Source organism: Hyperolius riggenbachi, chromosome 5 (assembly GCF_040937935.1).
Source record: "Hyperolius riggenbachi isolate aHypRig1 chromosome 5, aHypRig1.pri, whole genome shotgun sequence".
In the NCBI taxonomy this organism is placed as follows: Eukaryota; Metazoa; Chordata; class Amphibia; order Anura; family Hyperoliidae; genus Hyperolius; species Hyperolius riggenbachi.
The window spans coordinates 256,827,223-256,849,706 of NC_090650.1; the positions used below are offsets into that span (position 1 = coordinate 256,827,223).

Consider the following 22,484-nt stretch of genomic DNA (forward strand, 5'->3'; position numbering starts at 1 on the left):
TGTTTGATATTTGTTATGACCTGTTGCTTTTCTGACTATTCCTCTGCTTTCTGATTCGGTACCACGCATATCTGATATTCCGTTGCCAAACCGTGCCTGTCTTGGGATACCGAATCAGCCTTCTGTCTCTGTACTTTGTCTGTCCGTGTGTTGCCGACCTGGCTTGCCCGACCTCGAGAGCTATCTCTCTCCACTAAGAGATAGTCTCCAGATCAGTCAGTGACATCCACCTTTAGGTGTCACTCACTCTCTGGTCCTTCCTACCTTCAGCCTGACTCCACCCCCTGGGAGAGTCTCAGGCTGCTGGCAGGTTTCTTACTCTCTAGAGCAGTACCTCCTGTGCTGCCCAGTGCCACCTGCTCTTCAGGTGGGTTACTCAAAGTCATACTGTTACACCAAACACTCACTAGATATATTTAGAGGTGTCCAGAGGTTAGTACTATATCTGTATTATTGGTGATTCTGCAGATCATCCATAATCAGGTATAGATCTGTATACTTGGTGATACTGCAGATCACCAATAATCAGATTCTCTCTGTGCGCTGACACCGATCGTTACATGAAGCCAGAACGTTGTGACGTCAGTACCTGGATGAGCTGGCCGGAGAGAAACACTTGCAAGTGTAAGGGATTCCCCTGGTGAGGGGGACAGTCTGCAGGATGCCACGCTACCCCTAAGAGTGCCCGGGTGGACACTGCTCTGACTATTATAGATATGCCTTTACACTCCAGGATCCTGTAAGTGCATTTCTAATTAGCAGGCTGGAGAAACATGTTTTAACTGTATTATGCTATTGGTGCCTTATTTTTTCTTTTGAGATGGAATAAACATTGGAAGCGATAGCCTTTTAATCTGACTACTGGTGGACGTGGCTTAGTTGGTTCAGAGAAGTTTATAAACATGCTAGATCCACCTGGTCTGTGAGGTGGCGACTTTTTGGTGAGCTGCTGCATGATAGGGCCAGGAAGTGTAACACACAGACTGGCACCTGTCACTTATCACTGGGCAGAGCACTGCATGCACTTTTTCATACAGTATTATGCTATGTAAAGCTTTTTATCTATATGAATTGGCAATTGTAGAACAGTGGAGAGCCCAGCAAACAACCTCTTTTTGGTACAGTATAATCTCGTTATATTAAACTCGGGTATACTAAACTACCTCTCCAGGTCCCAAGCCAATCTCCATTATAAGTCTATGGGAGCACTACCTGGTATAGTAAACATTGATATAATAAAACTTCTGTTATAGTAAATGTTTTTTGGCCCCTAAAGGATACGGACTCTGGATATAGTAAAAGTGTGTAATTATATGGTAGAAAAAGAAAGCCCTTAAAGAATAGCACCTCCCACAGCAAATTTTGGAAAAGTATAACAAAAATCTTTATTCAACATTAGGTATATTAATAATCACAATATTGATGATTCAATAAAGAATAATAAAACCATTTAAAAAACAAGCAAATGTTTGCTTGTTTTTTTTAAATATTTATTCTTTATTGAATCAAATTTTATCATATTCAGTTTACTGTATATATATATATATATATAGATAGATAGATAGATAGATAGATAGATAGATAGATAGATAGATAGATAGATAGATAGATAGATAAAGAGAGAGAGAGAATAGATAGATAGATAGATAGAGAGAGAGAGAGAGAGAGAGAGATTTTTTAAATACTAATGTTTTTGATAGATGTCCTTTAAACATTTGCAATATTGTACCTAAAATTTTACACACTAAAGAGTTTTCCTACATTATGTTTGTTCACAAACTGCTACTGTGCTCATTGTCAAAAAAAATCTATCTACGCCTCTATTTGGTAATGTTGCTTTACTGCTGCATTAACAATTTATGATAGTAACTACTATTGAACATCACCCTATCAAGCAGCTCCCTAAAGAAACAATCAAAACCCGTCCCCTGAGTAAATTAACACCGGAGAGGATAACTGCCAACCTGGATTTTACAAATCTGCTCCACAGTCAAATGGACCCAAACTCTCTAGTAACCCAGTACAACAACATGATATATGAAACACTTGACAGTATTGCCCCATGGCGCACCAAATCAGCAACCAAAAAGCAGAAAGCTAATTGGTTTGACAAAACCATCATGGATCTAAAAAAGAAAGGGCGCAGACTAGAAAGACAGTGGCGTAAATCAGGGACTGGGGAGCACAAATCTAGCCTAGTTCAACACCTCAGACAATACCAACAAGCAATAACCAAGAAAAAATCAGACTTTATCTCGCACAAAATATCTACAGCCAACAACAGAGCTGCTCAACTCTTCCACACAGTGGAATCACTCTGCAATCCTTCCTGCCTAAAAGCCCCAACCACATACTCCAGGGAAAGGTGTGAAGAATTCTCTGCCTTCTTCACAAACAAGGTGTCTACCATCCGTGCCAGCATTACACCAACAACATCAATTGACCACTGGACGTTGCATATGCCTACTACGGTACCACCATGGCAAGTCTTTGACACTCTGAGTGTAGAAGATTTTGGAATTCTCATTCAAAGTCTCCGCCCCACTACCTGCGACCTGGATCCTGGCCCAACTGGATCCTTAATGCAGTGCCCAGCGCTGTTCAGGCCAGCACTTTACAAAATCACTCAGTGCTCCTTGCAAAGTGGACTTTTCCCAGAAGAACTAAAGAAAGCAATCATAAAACCCCTCCTGAAGAAACCATCACTAGATCCTGATTCTGTAACCAACTACAGACCTGTGGCGAACTTACCATTCCTATCAAAAGTTATCGAGAAAGCAGTCGCCAACCAGCTAGAAGCCAGGCTTACAGATAACAACATCTTTGATACTTTTCAGTCAGGATTCAGGAAAAGGCACAGCACTGAAACAGCATTAGTCCGAGTAATGAATGATCTACTTACTGCAAGGGACAAGGGTGATTGCTCAATTCTGATTCTTCTTGACTTGTCAGCAGCATTTGATACTGTGGACCATGAAATACTAATCCAGCGACTGAAGAATTACTGTGGCCTAAGGGGTACTGTTCTTAGCTGGTTTCAGACCTTCCTATCTGGCAGGACACAGCAAGTATGTCTGGGCACACACTACTCTAATCCAGTGCCACTTGCCTATGGAGTTCCACAGGGTTCTGTACTATCACCATTACTCTTTGCAGTCTACATGCTCCCACTGGGCAAAATAATCCAGAACTATGGTTTAGGATACCATTGTTATGCAGATGACACACAACTGTATCTGTCCTTCAAGCCTGGCACCCAAGACCCATCAGCATCCATAAATGCGTGTCTAGTGGATTTACAAAATTGGATGAACACCAGCTGGCTGAGGCTGAACTCTGACAAAACAGAGGTGTTGGTGGTAGGTGGTCCACACATGATGGATAAAGTTCAAAACGCTCACCACCTCAAACTAGCAATTGGGGGAGATACTGTACAGTATAAAGACTCTGTGCGAAACCTTGGGGTGATCCTGGATGGAAATCTAAAACTCAGACAGCAGGTATCAGCTGTCGTCAAGTCTTCCTTCTTCCATCTAAGAAATATAGCGAAAATAAAACACCTAATCCCAGCTGAAGACCTACCTGCCCTGGTTCACGCATTTGTATCCTCCCGCCTAGACTACTGCAACGCCCTGTTAATCGGATCTACAGATAAGGTTCTGCGCCCCTTACAGCTAGTACAGAATGCTGCAGCAAGACTCCTAGCCAATGCCCCCCGCAGCTCACACATCACCCCAGTACTGCAAACTCTTCACTGGTTGCCAGTAAAATGGAGAATCAATTTTAAGATCTGCCTGCTGACATTCAAGGCTCTACACCACATGGGACCCAAATACATAGCGGATCTATTGGAACTTTATGCCCCTCCACGCATCCTCCGCTCTGCCAACAAGATGAAGCTGGTTATTCCCAGGATACACTTAACATTTGGTGCTCGGGCCTTTTCCTATGCAGCCCCTACTCTATGGAACTCACTTCCACAATCAGTACGAGAGGCTCCTTCTCTGGACAGCTTTAAAAAAAGGCTAAAAACTCACCTCTTTTCCCTAGCCTTTGAGACTGCATAATGCAGGGTCACAGCGCTTTGAGTCCCCAGGGAGAAAAGCACTATATAAATATTATTGTTATTGTTATTGTTAAAATCTCTAGGAGATTTTATGACTGAAAACTAGGTCCTTGGCCCATATGCAATTAACTTTTTCATCTGAATTATCTGACCTAGGAGATAATTTTCATTTTCCCTTTCAACTAACTTTTCAGCATTTTACAATTGAAAAATTACCCAAAAGTTGATGAAAATGTGCTATCAAAATTTATTTTGATAATTTTCTTGCTTGCTGGTGGCTTATGACAAGTTGTGAAAAATATCACATAGGAGAAAACTCAGGAGAAAAAGTGAATTGCATATGAGCCCTATTGTTCTCCATAGAGATAACTCTACACAAATGGGCCTTTGTTGTAAAATCTTTGAAAAGCTTGCCAATAAAAGGTCTGAACAAATACTACATGTTTCTTTTTTTCCTAGACTCCCTCCTACCCACTGCCTAAAAAAAAAAGCACTGGCCCCTGAGCCACACCTCTCTCCATAAACTAATACCTGAGGGAGAAAGAAAGGCAGATAGGTCACGCCCCTTCCCCACAAATGCTCTCTTCAATGAAGAGATGGCAGTCAGATAAATCTCTGGATCAACTTTGCCAGGAATTAACTAGTAATTATAGCTGTGGAGGTCCTTCAATGCAAGGAAAACATCCAAACCTCCTTTAAATACAGATAATGTATATCATTTGTCATACCTACCTCCTGTGGTAAAATATTCCAGATTTTAACCACTCTTACTGTAAAAGGACCCTTTCTTAAACTTTTTTGCTTCATGCGCATACCATGTCCCCTTGTACATTGTACAAGCCAAAAGGCTCATTCTGCTAAACTTTTGTATTGCCCTTACATAGTGGAGGTAGAGCAAATTTTATTTGCCAGTGGTCTAGGCTTTCCTCATAATATGTCCTAACAGGAAATGAATAAATCACTTCAACATGGACAGTACAGAAAAATAAGGGTAGAATCCTGTCAGATATTTATTGTTGTTACTTCCTGTCCCAGAAGACCCTGTGGTCAAATTAAAGCACAATGAAAGGAAGTGTGTGGTAATTTAATATAAGCATCTTTCCGTACTCTATACAAAACCAGAAATGTTGCAACTTGGAGTCAGGTTTTAAGTTATATAGTCCGTTCCACACTGTGAAAAGTTCTTAAACATTGGTCTTTCTCACCTTTTTGTAACTATGCTTGGGAAGCCTAAGTATAACATTACAGAGTTCAATGAACCCAACAAGCAGCAGCCAGTAGAGTGCCTCAGCCTCCCTCTCAGGCTGCAACACGCAGCACAGCTGAGTTCTCAAAGTGCACAGATGTTATTAAGATTATTGGCAAGATTATGTAATCAGGCTGATCTCTCTCACATCTAAATCATAATTCACTGAAAGAAGTATAAGCCTGCCTAAAAGACCTCAAATGAGTTTCTGCTATTAAGTTAACAATGTAGAAAAACTTGCCAAACACCTACTAAAGAAACATCAATTCTAGACTAAAAGTAAGAAGTAAATGGCCCTATTTCCAAGGTGTTTGGACTGATGTGCTAGTGAGCTACGCTTTGGGTATCATTCATAAAATGCGGAAATGCTAAAAACAGCTGACTTTACCGACCACTCGGCAAAGTCAGCATTCATAAAGGCTCTTTCCGCATGAAAAAAAGACATACCGAGCAGAGTGATAAATCACCGCCTTGTGCGGTGATTAACGGAACAAATGTAGCAAAATGTTAATTCATAAAGAATATCGCCAGCGGTGTCAGGTCGGAAAGTCCCGCTCCCTCTGATGTGGCGATACCAATGCAAGTGAATGGAGACACACAGACCTCCCAGGCAGCTGCAGCAGAGCGGAACACGGAGAAATGTATCAACTCGGCAGCTTCCGTGTCTCCGCCTGCCTACCGCCAGCCTAGTTCGGGGAATCTCCGCACTGCCACCGCACCTACACACTTCTTTATGAATGCCCACCCAGAAGTCTAAAGTACCGGTTGCAGAGAAGAACGGTGTTTTCCCGCACTACCGACAGCCTCTTTATGAATGATACCCTTTGTGTTTTAACACAGCAGAAGGATCTGTAGTTGTGCAACTGTATGGTAGTGTCATATAAAGCTCAGCCACAAGAGATGCAACTCTTTTCACACTATCAAGTCCCGCTATATCTAATCTAATAAATGGGTCATACACAGTTTTCTCACTGGAAAAAATACAGCTGGTTGTAAAGGGTTCTGGTGATGCCAAATCATGTGTTTATTGCTTCAGAGAGATTGCTGCTACTGCATAGATTAGGGTTAAGGTTAATTTATTTAGGACAAGAGACTTCACACGAGGACTGGAACATTAAAAGAGAAAACACTACACTTCAAAAAATAAAACACTGAATAACATCACACATATTTGAAATACAGGTAGTCCCCGACTTACAAACGCCCGACTTACGAACGACCAGCCGATCCGAACGGCATGGATTCAGTGTTTCCATGGTAACAAGCCACAAAAAATTTTCAAATTGGACTTGTAGTTTTTGAGAAAATAGATTTTAAAAAAATAAAAAAAAAATGGCTTTTAAACTTGTATAAAGCAGGCAGAGAGGGCAGAGGTGACACAGAGGGGGGACACTTGAGGCACAGGGGGGCACAGAGGAGCTACAGGGGACAGAGATCGCACATTGTTCCGACTTAAGAACAGATTCATGTTAAGAACGAACCTACAGTCCCTTATCTAGTTTGTTAACCAGGGATTACCTCTAGGTTCAAACAACCATTAAAGGATACCCGAAGTGACGTGACATGATGAGATAGATATGGGTATGTACAGTGCCTAGGACACAAATAACTATACCGAGTTCCTTTTTTTCTTTTTCTGCCTGAAAGACTTAAATATCAGGTATGTAAGTAGCTGACTCAGCGCTGACTCAGTCCTGACAGGAAGTGACTACAGTGTGACCCTCACTGATAAAAAATTCCAACTATAAAACACTTTCCTAGCAGAAAAAGGCTTCTGAGAACAGGAAAGAGATAAAAAGGATCAATAGTTCATAAATGTTAGCTCTGGCATATTTCACTGAATGTGTCATTGAGCAAAAACAATAAAAGAGTTAAAACTTAAAAAGTAGATTTAAACATAAAATTAAACTGTGAAATATCTTAAAAAGTCATTTTTAGGAGAAGGAAATTGTATACAATTGTTTATTTCATTAGTTTATTTTCACCTCGGGTGTCCTTTAAGTGCAACTTTATAGGAATCTTAATATTTTATAAAAGAGATTTAAGGTGTCCATTAAATGTCCAATTTTTTCACCAAATGCAATCTTTTGATGCAATTTTTACGATCGAATTGTATAGAAAATTTGCAGTTTATGAAGGCAATTGATAGTGAATGATTCTTTGATCGATTGCTTTATAGGATAAAATTGAATGGAAAGTTGGAAAATATGTGAACATTGAATAACTGCCTTCAGATTACTTACGATCATTCAAATCGCATCTAAAGATCGTATTTCGTGGAAAAGTGTACCGTTAATGGGCAACTTAATGTTAATCTTATTAAATACGGTTACACTAGTTACAAAGAGGTATGGATGGTTATCACACTATTACTAGCTGTCATCAACTATTACACTCATTTAAACTTTCATTGTAATTTTTTTAAGCAGTTCTGCCCCTTTAGCCCACAGAAGACATATATATACCCTGGGTAGGTGTGTTTACATGGCGCAGTACAGCAGCCGCTTCTAGGTCTCCAGTCCACAGATCTGATATGCTACACAGGTTTCTTTTCACTTACCCAAATAATGGGATGAGATCTGTCTTAAAGAGACTCTTAAGTCTCAAGAAAAACATATTTTTATTTAAAAAATAGTTCATTATATTTGCCCTACCTAAACCGCCGTATTCCCGCCACTGTAATCTATCTAAATCCCCCTAAACTCCCTGGGGGGCAATCCGGGAAGCACTTCCGTGAGAGGCAGAACAGCTCTTCCTTTCAGTGCGCCTATCAGCCCGGATCGCCGCCTGTCTTCGCCCCTCTCAGTCTTCTTTCACTGAGAGGGGCAGGGGAGAGGCGGAGATACGCGGCTAATAGACGGCACATGGAGGCAGAGCTGCGGCTGAAAGCTCTACCTCCTATAGCAGCAAAATTCACGACCAAGAAAGTCGTGGATTTTGTGGGGGAGAGGGAGGTGGGAGTTTGGGGGATTTAGATAGATTACAGCGGCGGGGATGCGGCAGTTTAGGTAGGGCTAGCATTTAAATAAAAGATGTTTTTCTTGAGACTTCAGAGTCTCTTTAAGCTTTGTACATATCCTAGCTGGTTCTGAGCTGAGGCACTCATGACTGACTGACAAAAATCTTGCAAGTGTATAGTGACCCTAGATCCCCCTCGATGCACTGATGAGTGATCAAACTGGTAGATCTCCACAGCCATGCATACGGCGTAGTTTTCCTAGTAACCCCACCTGCTCCATGTTGCTCCTTTGTGCACCATGTCATTAACCCTCCTCCCCCTCCATAGCAACCAAATGCCTCCCTAACCTGCAACATGTCTGTATAGAATTGAGCCTTAAATTAATGCCTAATGGCCCATACTCACGGGTTACAATTGTCACCGCAACACGCGTCACGCGCCTGTTGCGGCGACAAGTTGCCCGTGAGTATGAGGGAGCGCAGGTTGCCCGTGCAGGGCACGCACCTCGAACCCTCGCTGATGTCGCCAGGCGATTGGCGCGGTCAATCGCCTGGCGACAGTTGCCACCGCAACTGTCGCTAGTCCGCGTGGGTATGCGGACTAGCGACAGCAACAAGCAGGGAATACATTGAGCTTCCGGCGGGGGGAGGAACAACAGCGACAGCTTCCGCCGCATCAGTTGCCAGGACTTCTGCCGTGTGTATGCGGAGGGACCTGGCGACGAGCTGTCGCCGGCCTGTCGCACACACGCTCCCGTGTGCTAGCGACAGGCCAGAAATGTTGCCCGTGAGTATGGGCCATTAGGAAGAGAGTCCTGATCCCTCTAAGCAACAGGAATTGAACATTCCTTTAGGCTGGCCCTTCACTACCAGATCAGGTTAACAATCAATATCAAGTCAAGGTTATTAACAATTTCTTTGCTCTACCACCAAACACCATTCAATATTAGACTGATTTCTAGCAACAATATTGTCCAACATCAATCACACGGCTGCCACTAGTTTTGATGGAAGACACAGTGATGCAACACACAATCATGCACAGATCAAATTCCCACCAGAGTACAGTTCTCTACCACTTAAATGTAATCGAACCAAACATTACACTATATGCAGGTTGTAAGTTCTCAAGAGAGCAGTAAGTTGGTGCTTCTCAAGTCACAGGATCACTATGATTAATCAATCACAGTGATCACATGTAAAGGGAGAGAACAGGCACAGATTTGTTCTCTTGTCAAAACTATGCAATATAAGGAGTGAACAATCAAAATTAGATAAGGTTATTACATAGCTGGAATTGAGGTGACATAATGGTCATGACATATGTATGAGCTCATGGTCCAGAGACAGTACAACAGCAGATCGGAGGTGCTCTTTAGTTCCATGTACAGATACATGACAAGCCACATCTGAAAATTAGATCACCTTTTTGTAGACTATCGATATTCATCATTGTCCTTGGAATGTTTTGTTATTTCTTTTGCAGACGATCAATCGATCTTACCAAGAGGGTTTGTTTCAAACAACTTTAATTGCATTATCATCTAATTAAATGTAAAATGCTTTTTGGACAAGTCAGGATTCTTTGCTGGCACCCAGGTGTTTTTTTCCCCCCAAAATAACAAGTTACCCATTAAATAAGTTAATTTTTAGGCTTTTATTTTCCTAATTAACTTAAAGTACCAGTGATGTGATTATGAGTGAATAGCAGTCATCTGAGAATCTCCATCTGTTTAAAGGGATTCTTCACTTACAACAAAACGCTACAGTCTGTCTACCAAACTTCCTAAACGTGACTTTCTGTGAAGTAACAAAGTTACAGCTGGATCTGCCAGGCCAGAGTACATGACTTCTGCTCATATTCCTTGCACTGCCCTCTGCTGATCTGCAGCAAACAGTACAAGGTGTTGCAATATGGAAATTACCTTGCCTGCCACAGTGACCCAGGAATCATTGACTGGGATTCCAGCTATGAGCACAATGCAGTGAAATACCTTTGTCACGGTAATTTACAAGCTGGTTGATAAGCCTCTCAGTCTTGCTTAACCAGTTTGCAGCTTCCAAGTTCAAAGGAGAAAAGTGGAAAGAGATATATATGGTGCGTGTTAACACGAGCGCCAAGCAAGTGTGCTAATTGTTGGTTATATAGAAGATCATGTATGTGGCTGTGTATTGCAGGGTTCCACCCCATCTCTTCTGTTACCAGCAAATGTGTCACTGAAAGACAAGTAAAAGAGAATGATAGAGGGATCACCTCTCCTACTTCAGCACAGCATGTTGGTGCACATAAAGGACGGCCTGCAATCATTTGTCTTTTTACATAAGTAAAAGTGAGTCGCAGCCAACCTCTTCCTGACACAATAAGGAGATCAGCCTAGCAACACATAAAAGAACTGAGGAAAATATCCAGAGGCAGAACAAGATATCCTTTGCAATACACATTAATTGAAACTTTCATATCTTCAGTCTATCCATGTGGAGTGAATACAACATTATATTACAATATTAAGGGAGAACTATTGCTTTTAGGAATCCATCCCAATGAGCATGTACTCTGTTTAATGTACTCCTCCAATCCCTTTATTGAAATGAGGTATAGGACTTTTTTCCACATACAAATTGACAGAGACAAATCTTGGAAGACAGCTTCATAAAAATGTCCCATCTTCAAGGAAAGTGAGCAGCTGTGTGTTCCTATGTTAATTTATATAAATCAAACCTCCCCCTAAGGTTTGTAAATGGTGTGGACTTTGGGGGGGGGGGGGGGGGGGGGGGGGGGGGCGTCAGTGTGCATTTACTAAGCAACGCTGCTCTGTAGCCCCCTGCCTATATGAGTGTATCCATCTTCTCTATGTGCCAAAGCATCTGCAGGCCAAAATAGTTGCAGTGATGTCACACATCCTCAGCCACCACAGTGCATGCTACATGCTCGCACACAAATTAGAGCACGCCGACAAAAGCATATTCAGCAAGCGCTTGTTGACTATGCTTAAAGGGATTCAGCGCTAGAACAGTGGGCCACAGGATGATTGGGAAAACCACAGGACTATTCAGAGGCTTCCCTCTACTAAAGAAAGTATCTCATTTTATCACTTATATTCACTGCAGGTACACTTTACTTCTCTGCCAGTTCTTTTTACCTTTGGTCTCAATAAGTTAAGATTTCTAAACAGGCATTTCCAATCTTATGCACCTGTCAAAACGTGCTACAAGCAATAGGCAATGGGGTAATTGTTTAGTCAAATGCTTTGTCCCAGTGCACTACAGGAAGTCCCCCTGCATCTCCTCCCCTCCCCTTCTTCTAGGGAGACATGTATACATGAACTGTCAATACAATAATGGCCCATACTCACGGGTTGCAAAAGTGGCCTGTCACCAGCACACGTGAGCGTGTGCGCGACAGGCCGGCGACAGCTCGTCGCCAGGTCCCACCGCATACACACGGCGGAGGGACCTGGCAACTAATGCGACGGAAGCTGTCGCTGTTGTCCCTCCCCCCGCCAGAAGCGCCGTCTATTTGCTATTATGTTGCTGTCGCTTGTCCGCGTACTCACGCGGACTAGCGACAGTTGCGGCGGAGATGCGGCGGCGGCGACTGTCGCCAGGCAATTGACTGCGCCAATTGCCTGGCGACATCAGTGACGGGCGACAGTTCGGGGTGCCCGCCCGTGCAATCCTGCATACTCACGGGCGACCTGTCGCCGCAACACGCACGCGCCGCATGTTGCGGCGACAATTGTAGCCCGTGAGTATGGGCCATTAGAATAGTTGTTTCAGTTGACTTAGCTGACAAGGGCCTTATTTCACACCTTTGGATAATATGTTTGCCTGAACAAAGCTGGGTGGACGCTTTTGTATCCTAAAGAAACCCACACAAGCACAGAGAGAACATGCATACTCAGTGCAGATAGTGAGATATGAATCGAGCACCTAAGAGCTTCTGCCTTCCAGGCAAAAACGTATTGGCTCGTTAGCACGCATTATGTTACTTTTTCTTTATAAATCAGTCCCTTAAAGAGGAACTCCAGTGAAAATAATGTAGTAAAAAAAAGTGCTTCATTTTTTACCATAATTATGTATAAATGATTTAGTCAGTGTTTGCTCATTGTAAAATCTTTCCTCTCTCCGATTTACATTCTGACATTTATTACATGGTGACATTTTTACTGTGGGCAGGTTATGTAGCTGCTCCTAGCTGTTTTGGCTGTTAGAGACAGCTGTAAACAGCTAATTCCTGTCTGTGAACATTGTTACATTGTGGCAGTTTGCCCAGAGTACCGCAGTACTCAGAGCTTCTTGTGGGAGGGGTTTCAGCACAAAATCAGTCATACAGCGCCCACTGATGGTCTGTTTGTGAAAATCATATTTCTCATGTAAAAGTGGGTATCAGCTACTGATTGGGATAAAGTTCAATTCTAGGTTGGAGTTTCTCTTTAAGAGGATTTCTTATTTAAAGCGGATCCGAGATGAAAAACTAACTATAACAAGTAACTTGTCTATATATCTTATCTAAAGTTTAGATAGTTTACACAGCAAATCTAGCTGCAAACAGTTTTAATAGAAAATTATTATTTCTTCCTGTGATACAATGACAGTAGCCATGTTGTTTGTAAACATTACACAGAGGCAGGCTTATCTGTATCTTGAGCACTAAGCCTGTGAAAAAAACTAATCCCCCTCCCTCCCTCCTCCTCTGAAATCAATGGCTAGTAACACCTCCTCCTCCTCCTGCCCAGACTGAGCTCCCATGAGCCCTTGCTACTGCCAAGGCTCTCTGAAAACCTGTGGGTGTGGTTTATTTAGTTTATAGGGAATTAGAGTATTAAAACAAAAACAAAAAAGTATTTGGCTTGAGGAATGTCCTATAAACAATAGGAAAGGAACACAATTATGCAATGAGTAAAAGTTCACATCGGATCCATTTTAACTATAAAAAGGGTGATTGTTCAAGTGTGTCATGATCGGATATCACTAGTTTTTGTAGGTGAGCAAGAACCTGCACCTCACATTGTAGACTGGCCCATTTTCTCTACCAAACAACCTGTTCTGAAACAGGGCCTAGTAGCTGCATTTCAAGTGACAACCCTCAGATAGAAGAGTGCTTAACAGCAGTGAATAAAGTTTCTCCATTCTTCTTCAGTAACAGGTGGATTGCAATGGTTATCCAATGTTCTCTCAATGCACAGTCCATCCCAGCGAACTGGGTTTTGAGCCAAGAAAGATGTTCTATTCTGGCGAAACTGTAGATGGTAGTCAAAATGGACAATATTTACAGTTTCAGCCAAGCAAAGTATCCGGTATCTTTAGGAAAAATATAAGCGGTCATTTCTGTGGTATGAAATGGGCGGATCACAGAGGTTGCATTCACAACTAGTATTTGCTCATTTATACCTGTCACTGTTGCCTTTAAAGATGGCAATACACAGAGCAACCTCACTGATCGATGCAAGAAAGCTTTGAACATCCATCACTGATTATTTGTTATGTAGAACAATTGTTTCCTTTTTAATTTAGCAGTTGCCAGATTGCTGCTTATATGGCTACCAGAACACCACTGCATTATATATTATTAAAATTTAAAAAAAAACTAAGGTTTTTCTAAAGAATTAGATTTTTTTTTCCTGTAAATCTGTGAAAGCAGCTCAAAGGCAAACGTCTTGTATGAATGTGACAATGTACAAGCTGCAGGAGCTGTAAATTGTATGTTAAATAGTGACTAATCGCCATTTCTCTGTGGAATGCTTGGCTCTGCCTCATGCACCACATGCTGGGCCTCACCGAAACCTTTTCCAACAATGAATTAATTGGTGTTCTCCAGGCTCTCCAAAAGGCCGATGTTCTTTCTATCGCCCAGTTCATTTTCAAGCGAGTCACACTATATTTGCATATTCCATTCTAATAGGCTTAAACACTGTGAGCAATGAATTATTTAGCCCTACTTAAATCAGCTTTGTCCCCCCTGCAACAATTCTTCCTGCACAGCAGCGAAGCACATTTCTGACTTGTAAACAATTTCAACCATTGCTTAAACCAGTCAAAAACACTGAAAAAAACGATACAATTTTGTGCCTACTACAGTAATAATAGGCAAATCTCATGGGAAAAATAGTACCGTATTTAAATCTCCAACCAAAATCTTTTCCTTAGTAAATCTCTTAAAGAGTGACGTATAGTAGAATGTAGTCAATTATTCAGGATGCCTGCTATTACAGTAATTTCCCGCATCAGAAACATACAGTGGTGTGAAAAACGATTTGCCCCCTTCCTGATTTCTTATTCTTTTGCATGTTTGTCACACTTAAATGTTTTTGCTCATTAAAAACCGTTAACTATTAGTCAAAGATAACATAATTGAACACAAAATGCAGTTTTAAATTATGGTTTTTATTATTTAGTGAGAAAAAAAAAAACTCCAAATCTACATGCCCCTGTGTGAAAAAGTGATTGCCCCCCTTGTTAAAAAATAACTTAACTGTGGTTTATCACACCTGAGTTCAATTTCTGTAGTCACCCCCAGGCCTGAATATTGCCACACCTGTTTCAATCAAGAAATCACTTAAATAGGAGCTATCTGACACAGAGAAGTAGACCAAAAGCACCTCAAAAGCTAGACATCATGCCAAAATCCAAAGAAATTCAGGAACAAATGAGAACAAAAGTAATTGAGATCTATCAGTCTAGTAAAGGTTATAAAGCCATTTCTAAAGCTTTGGGACTCCAGCAAACCACAGTGAGAGCCATCATCCACAAATGGCAAAAACATGGAACAGTGATGAACCTTCCCAGGAGTGGCCAGCCGACCAAAATTACCCCAAGAGCGCAGAGAAAACTCCTCCGAGAGGCCACAAAATACCCCAGGACAACATCTGAAGAACTGCAGGCCTCACTTGCCTCAACTAAGGTCAGTGTTCACGACTCCACCATAAGAAAGAGACTGGGCAAAAACGGCCTGCATGGCAGATATCCAAGGCGCAAACCACTTTTAAGCAAAAAGAACATTAAGGCTTATCTCAATTTTGCTAAAAAACATCTCAATGATTGCCAAGACTTTTGGGAAAATACCTTGTGGACCGACGAGACAAAAGTTGAACTTTTTGGAAGGTACGTGTCCCGTTACATCTGGCGTAGAAGTAACACAGCATTTCAGCAAAAGAACATCATACCAACAGTAAAATATGGTGGTGGTAGTGTGATGGTCTGGGGTTGTTTTGCTGCTTCAGGACCTGGAAGGCTTGCTGTTGTGATAGATGGAACCATGAATTCTACTGTCTACCAAAAAATCCTGAAGGAGAATGTCCTGCCATCTGTTCGTCAACTCAAGCTGAAGCGATCTTGGGTGCTGCAGCAGGACAATGACCCAAAACACACCGGCAAATCCACCTCTGAATGGCTGAAGAAAAATATAATGAAGACTTTGGAGTGGCCTAGTCAAAGTCCTGACCTGAATCCTATTGAGATGTTGTGGCATGACCTTAAAAAGGCAGTTCATGCTAGAAAACCCTCAAAGCTGAATTACAACAATTCTGCAAAGATGAGTGGGCCAAAATTCCTCCAGAGTGCTGTAAAAGACTTGTTACAAGTTATCGCAAACGCTTGATTGCAGTTATTGCTGCTAAGGGTGGCCCAACCACTTATTAGGTTCAGGGGGCAATTTATTTTTCACACAGGGCCATGTTGGTTTTAAGTTTTTTTTTCTCACTAAATAATAAAAACCATCAATTAAAGCTGCATTTTGTGTTCAATTTTGTTATGTTTGACTAATAAATGTTTCTGCTCATCAAAAACCGTTATCTAAGTGTAACAAACATGCAAAAGAATAAGAAATCAGGAAGGGGGCACATAGTTTTTCACACCACTGTATAGCTATATATTGATATGCAGACCGTGCCCTCCCAGTGATGCTTAGACTAGGCTGTTAAGCTGTGCACAATTCTCCACCCAGAGCGTTCACTGGCTTTCTCAGTAAACAAACATTCAGCAGAGCTGCACCTTACAAGACTAAAGATATTGCCAAATGTGGTAAATTTCAGAACATATAGCAGGGTGAGGAAAGATTTTATAAAGGGTATACACAGACTAAATAATTTATAAATTAATATTGTAAAAAAAGAAAAAGAAAAAAAAATATTTATTATGTTATTTTCAATACATTTCCTCTAATGCTAAATACAATTTCCTGTCCGAATGAAGGTAATCAGAAGATTATTTTCAACACGTCCAATCTTCTCCCATTTGATAATGGGACTGGATTTCTGAATTTACCACGGGAAAATTCATCAGTTATCGATCGGGAGCAGTTTGGACATGTACACACAATACAACTTCACGTCACATTACCTGTGATATGGGAAATTGAATGGTGTGTACCCGACATAACGGCTCTCCCCAACAGACTCCCCTGTTTGGCTGTAGCACTCTCCTGTGGAAATCTGCACGTCACACACACCTCCAAACTTGGCACCAGGCAGTGTGGCTCTGCTCTGCTCTCACTCTACATTGAGTCCACATTACTAGGGATGAACAACCAAATGCAAATCATTTCTCATTGCACTCAAATGTCATGGAAATTATATGCAGCTTGCAACTGGACCAATCAGAATAACTTCCTGTCAATGTTTATTGTTCCAAGTAAAAGCTGCATACCATTTACATAAAATTTGAATGCAAGAAGGAATAATTTGCTTCTCATTGATCACCCCTACTCATTATCCTTCCTTCTGTCATCCTTTCTTCAGTTAGGATACAGGCTATCCACATTTTAGCCCCCCCCCCCCCCCCCCCCTCTACACAATAGCTGCTATTACTGTCTTGTTCACCTCTCATGCTCTTACCTGATCTGTCCATACTTATCGTTAAATATTTCAATATTGCAAGGACAACCCCAGCAACACCCCCTCAGGTAAGTTATTTTCTTTCACCTGCACTTTTGGCCAAAACAGAAAAATATTAAAACCTTCACACCTTGCTGGACATTTACTTGATCTTTTTTTCTCTAAATGTAATTGCCGATCTCAAAACCTTTGCATTTCCCCTCTCTGACCACAACTTGCCTCTCTCAGAAAAGGCTGAAGGCATAGAGATCTCTGTAACCTAAGCTCCATAATCCTCTCCTGCTTTACTCATTTTGGCCTCCAGAAAATAGAGAAGCGCTCTACCCAGGAGATGGCTGGTGACACTTACAGTACGCTTCAGGGAAAATTGTACTACTTCTGGAAATAAAAGGAAGGCAATTTAGTAGGGCTTTTAATAAGCTCAAGGGCATTTAATTTAGAAAAATAAGAGACACTTCAGAGACACTTTGAAGAAAACACAATACAGGGCAATATCTCAGCTGCCCTTGTTATTCCCACTCCATCCACCTGAAACTCCTCCCTGATCTCCATCTAACGTTAGTTTACATGAAGTGGTCATCTCGTCTCATCTCCACCATTACCTCTCCACCTTCCACCTGACCCAATCTCATCTCACCTGCTCCAAGGCAGCACAAGAGATTTGAATGAATTGAGACAAAGAAATTTACTGTAACACCTTATTTTCATCCTCCTCATTTAAAATCAGTTTATTGCAGATAAATCAAATACTTACAAGAAACTGAACTGCTTGCTCTCAAGTAATTAATCTCAATCATGTAGGCCAGGTCTAATCTCATGTGACTAATGTCATAGCCATCTCTTCGAAATAGTCTGCATCTGCCTGAATGAGTAGGCAGATATAGATGAGAGGCTGTGATTACATGCAATGAATAATCAGCGTATACACGAATATATCATATACATTTCAGCCTGCTATGTTCACCCCACATGTCTACTATTGAATTGTGGATATAACTAGTACATTTGGGTACTGTAAAGACAGAACTGTGACACTGTGGGACACTGCAATGAACTTCTCTGAAGGTGGGTCTGTTCAGCACTACCATGCTGGGACAAGCTGCCCTGACTAGGATGAAGATTCATGCAAGGACAGTGTTAGTATTAGGGCATTCACCAAGGTAGGCTGGCATAAGGAATAAAGTGGTAGGATGTTTACATAAACACTTCACAGTGAGGAATACAAGGGGCAGACCTAAAGTGTGAAAGAACTTTGGTACCTGCAAAGCTATTATAGAGGCAACTTATCAATTATATAGCATCTTCTCAAAAATAAACAACAAGTTGGAATTTTTGTTCTAATGAAAGGGTTCAGACACTGTACACTTTTTTGCAGTAGGTCTTTAGGCAGGGATTAATTCAGCCTTCTGCACCAACTATCTAAAGCCTTATACACACGGTACAATTTTCCATTGACTGGTGATCTGATAAGAAGTTGCATAGTGTGCAGACATCCAAATTGTTCCGGATTGATAATGCGATTTTGCATTGATAACTACCCAAAATCGATAGCAAAATCGATCGGAATCCAATCTGACCAGTCAAATTATCTGGTCTATCTGACGGAAAATTGTACTGTGTGTATCCAGCTTAACACAGAACTACACCTCCCAAGATCCTTAGCCGTAACTGTTAGAGGGCTGAACACTGGTACTGGGTAGATGACATGGGCAGTATGAGAACACTGAGTCCCAATGGCTAATGTTATGCTAGATACACACAATGCATTTTCCCATCAGATTGATGGGTTGAAAAGATCATTTCTGACATATCAAATCTTCTCATCGATAACAGAATTTTCACATCACTATTTTCACATCCTCTTATCGATCGGGAGATCAGACATGTCTGAAATGATCGTTTTGACCTTTTGATCTGACAGGAAAGTGCATAGTGTGCACCTAGTATTCGTTTGGAGTTCTCCTGGCCATGTAAGGATGAATCACTGTAAGTAACGCCTACTGTGATCGCAACACATGATATGTGGCCATATTGATTTTTTCAAAAATGTTCTTACTATATGATCTTGCACACAGAGGTATAAGGATTTACCAATGTCCTTTAATCACCGACAGGGCAGCCATCAGGGGGGTACAAGAGGGACAGTAGTATGGGGCCCAGGAAGGGTCTGGGGCCCAAACAGTGGAAGTGTCACTCGAGCCTCTGCTGGCAATTATTCTACCGTGGCATAACAGGAGTTGTGCGGTCATCTTCCCCTTCCCTGGTGCGTGATTGGTGAACATGCATCAATGCGGGGGTGTTATGGGTGACAGGCAAGCTACTTTGACTCTACCCCACATACCGTGACTCCACCCCCACCCAATCTGCCTATCACCTGCAGCTATAATCTACCTATCAGATTGTTATTTGGCATGAGGGGGTCCCTTTAGATTTGCCAAGTATGGGGCCCAGAAAGTTCTGATGGCAGCCCTGATCACCGATATGTCTATGCTGTATAAGTTCTACAGTTTTAGTAAATGTCTTCACTGCATTTAATTAGCACAGAACATATGTAATCCATATGCATCTGCAATTAAACAGAACCTGCCAGAGAAAAACTACAGCACCTGTCACTGCAAACCTGCTATTAAAGATTCATTAAATGGTACTGATATCCATGTGTAACTGCTTAGAGAGGTAGTGGCACCAAACAAGTATGCAGGTTAGGTGTCCTGACATTTCATAGGCTACATGCCTTTTTTTGTGCTAGTTTACTTTAGTGGACCTAGCAAGAAAACTCATAGGGAAATTCCTCTAACGAGATAGGGTGGATGGCACACTCTCAAACTGCTAAGTTTCCCATAGGTTGTAGCAAACTATGCCCACACTATTTGCCCAATCGCAACGCTTTGGGCTGTAAGAAGGTGCCGTGATTGGAGACCTGTTCCCTATGAGGTTTCCTGCTAGGTCCCCTAAAGTAGACATGGGCCTTTTTTTTCGGGGGGGGGGGGGGTAATTTGGGCACGTAGCCCGATTGGTAACTTGGGCATGGCCAAGTCAATGTAAACTACGAGTGGCTCTGTGCTACTGTGCAGGCATACTTGTGCATGCACAGTATGGCCGCACTCGTGGATAAAAAGAGCACATCCGTGATCTAAAGGAAGGTCCCAGGCATCAGCAGTGGTCTCGAGTTGGACGTGGGAAGCCTCTGGAGACTTCAGAGGTTTCACTCTTCATAGGTAGGCATCTAATTTTTTGTTTTGTTTTTGTTTGCCTCGGGTTTGCTTTTAAGCTAGGCTATCGCAAATACCTTCTGTTTTAAGAAGGCAAAATTATATTCAATGTTGCTTTTTAGTGCAAGGGCATTTCTGTCTCTTCTAGCCCCTTATACTTTCCTAGTGGCTCTGGGTTACCGCAGCATATCACCACTGAAGACAATTACTTAATGTAAACAGTAAAATCATATTTTTGATATGATTATTGAAATGGGTACACATATAACCCCTTGGATTAACTATAAGTATCCTAGATTGTGCCAAGTTTCCATTTTCATCTCTAAACAGCATTTTTTCATGATGCCTTTTTAAACTTATAATAGGTTGGCTTGACTACAAGTCATTACCAGATCCTGCTGTTAATAGCGACATGATGATCTTATTAAAACAGAACTCTGCTATATATATGGAGGGATGAAAACAGCCTCGAGGGAGAGAAGTATTCATCCACCAACTGTGAAGGTCATTTAGGCAGCCTGGTCCGAGCAGCTTTAATCGGAAATGATCAGCTCACTGATATGCTTCCTAGCTGATAATTAGCGGCCGGAGCTTAAATGTCTGAATCTGTGAGGATAAACCTTAGAATATCATGGTGTGATTTAGTCTGTATACCTAATACAATTAGATTAAAAAAAAAACATGTTTTGTATACAAATGTGCAGCATTTGTGCACATGTACAGTATCAAAATGTCACATCTTCAGTGTTATTCCATGAAGACAAAATATTCACAAAATGTGAGGTATACTCACTTTTGTGACATCCTGTAAGCACATTAATGTGAAACGAACAAGATTCATAGTAATACTACAATTGTCCATGAAGCAGCCCAAACAAATCTACCGTACCCCAGCTTTGGACAAGATATTGGCCTCAATTCACTAAGATCATGCTGGTGATAAGGCAAGAGAAAACTTACCACCACACATTGATCTTGCCTTATTAAGGTGTAGAGATAAGTTTTCACAGTGAGATAGTTATTATTTATTACTTCAGTTCTTAAAGCGGAACTGTAAACTGCAAAATGCATACAACTGTACATATAGCAACACTAGACAGTTATATTGCGGTCATTTATTTAAGGAGATGCAATGAAAAATGCTAACTTCCATTCAGGTGCATGGACGATTTTGCTTCCTTAGGAGTATATACTGTAGATATAAAACTTTATTTTGCAGTAACTGCTGCCCTCAATGTCATGTAAGCCTGACTTGCTTTGCCACCAGACACTTCTGGGTATCTTCTGCTTCTCCCCCCATAGAGAAGCACATGCAGCTCGAAACACACAATGGTCACTGCCAGCCAATAGTCCATCAACTGGCACAACCACAAATGATCACTTGGCCTGCAATAATCCAATGCATGTACAGGAACTTGATTGGATGCGTGAAGTGAACAAAGTCATTGTACATTTACTGTACAATGCCATCTGTAAATCTCACAGAATCGATGGAGTCCACATACCCTGTAGTGAATATATGTGATCAATGAACAAAGAAAAAGTGGATATGGAGAATGAGGTCCCCTCCTCCTGTGACGAGAAGGAATGTGTTAACTGTTCTTCAGAGCTATACTAGTGGGAATTTATAATCACTGAGGCCCGACAGGTCTAACAAGATCAGCCAGATTACAGCCATACCAGGGTTCCTTTGGGATAAGAGACATGGGGCTAATGACCTCGCTGTGGAAAGAAAAATGATGCCGTTTATATTAGGAAACCTACAAAATGATCCTCAGAGGACTGGGGATCAATTGTTAGGGAGGCCAAAGCCTACCTCAGACTGCAGTGCCATGGAAGAAACAATGAAATACAATGAGGGCTCGTTTCCACTATCGCGAATCCGCATGCGTCCAACGCATGCGGATTCGCACATGTAATGTAAGTGGATGGGCCTGTTTCCACTCTTGCGTTGGGGATGTGCGTTTTTTCAAGCGGTGAAAAAACGCACAAAAGAGCCAATGAATTCGCCTGCGAGTGGAATGCAGGCGAATCGCACACAACGTATTTAATAGTAAAAACGCATGCGTTTTTTACATGCGTTTTTACCCGCGATTTCGCGTGCGATTTCGCTCCTTTTTAATGTTATTTTGCCCTGGCAGTGTCATGGTTAATTTCGCATGGCACCCTGC

The 22,484-nt window shown here is 41.6% G+C and overlaps 1 protein-coding gene across 1 annotated transcript in view; it reads right to left on the minus strand.

Moving 5' to 3' along the window:
• Window positions 1–22,484, minus strand: part of SLC22A23 (solute carrier family 22 member 23) — a 211,116-nt gene that overhangs the window by 51,320 nt on the left and 137,312 nt on the right. The gene's annotated exons all lie outside the window — the stretch shown is intronic.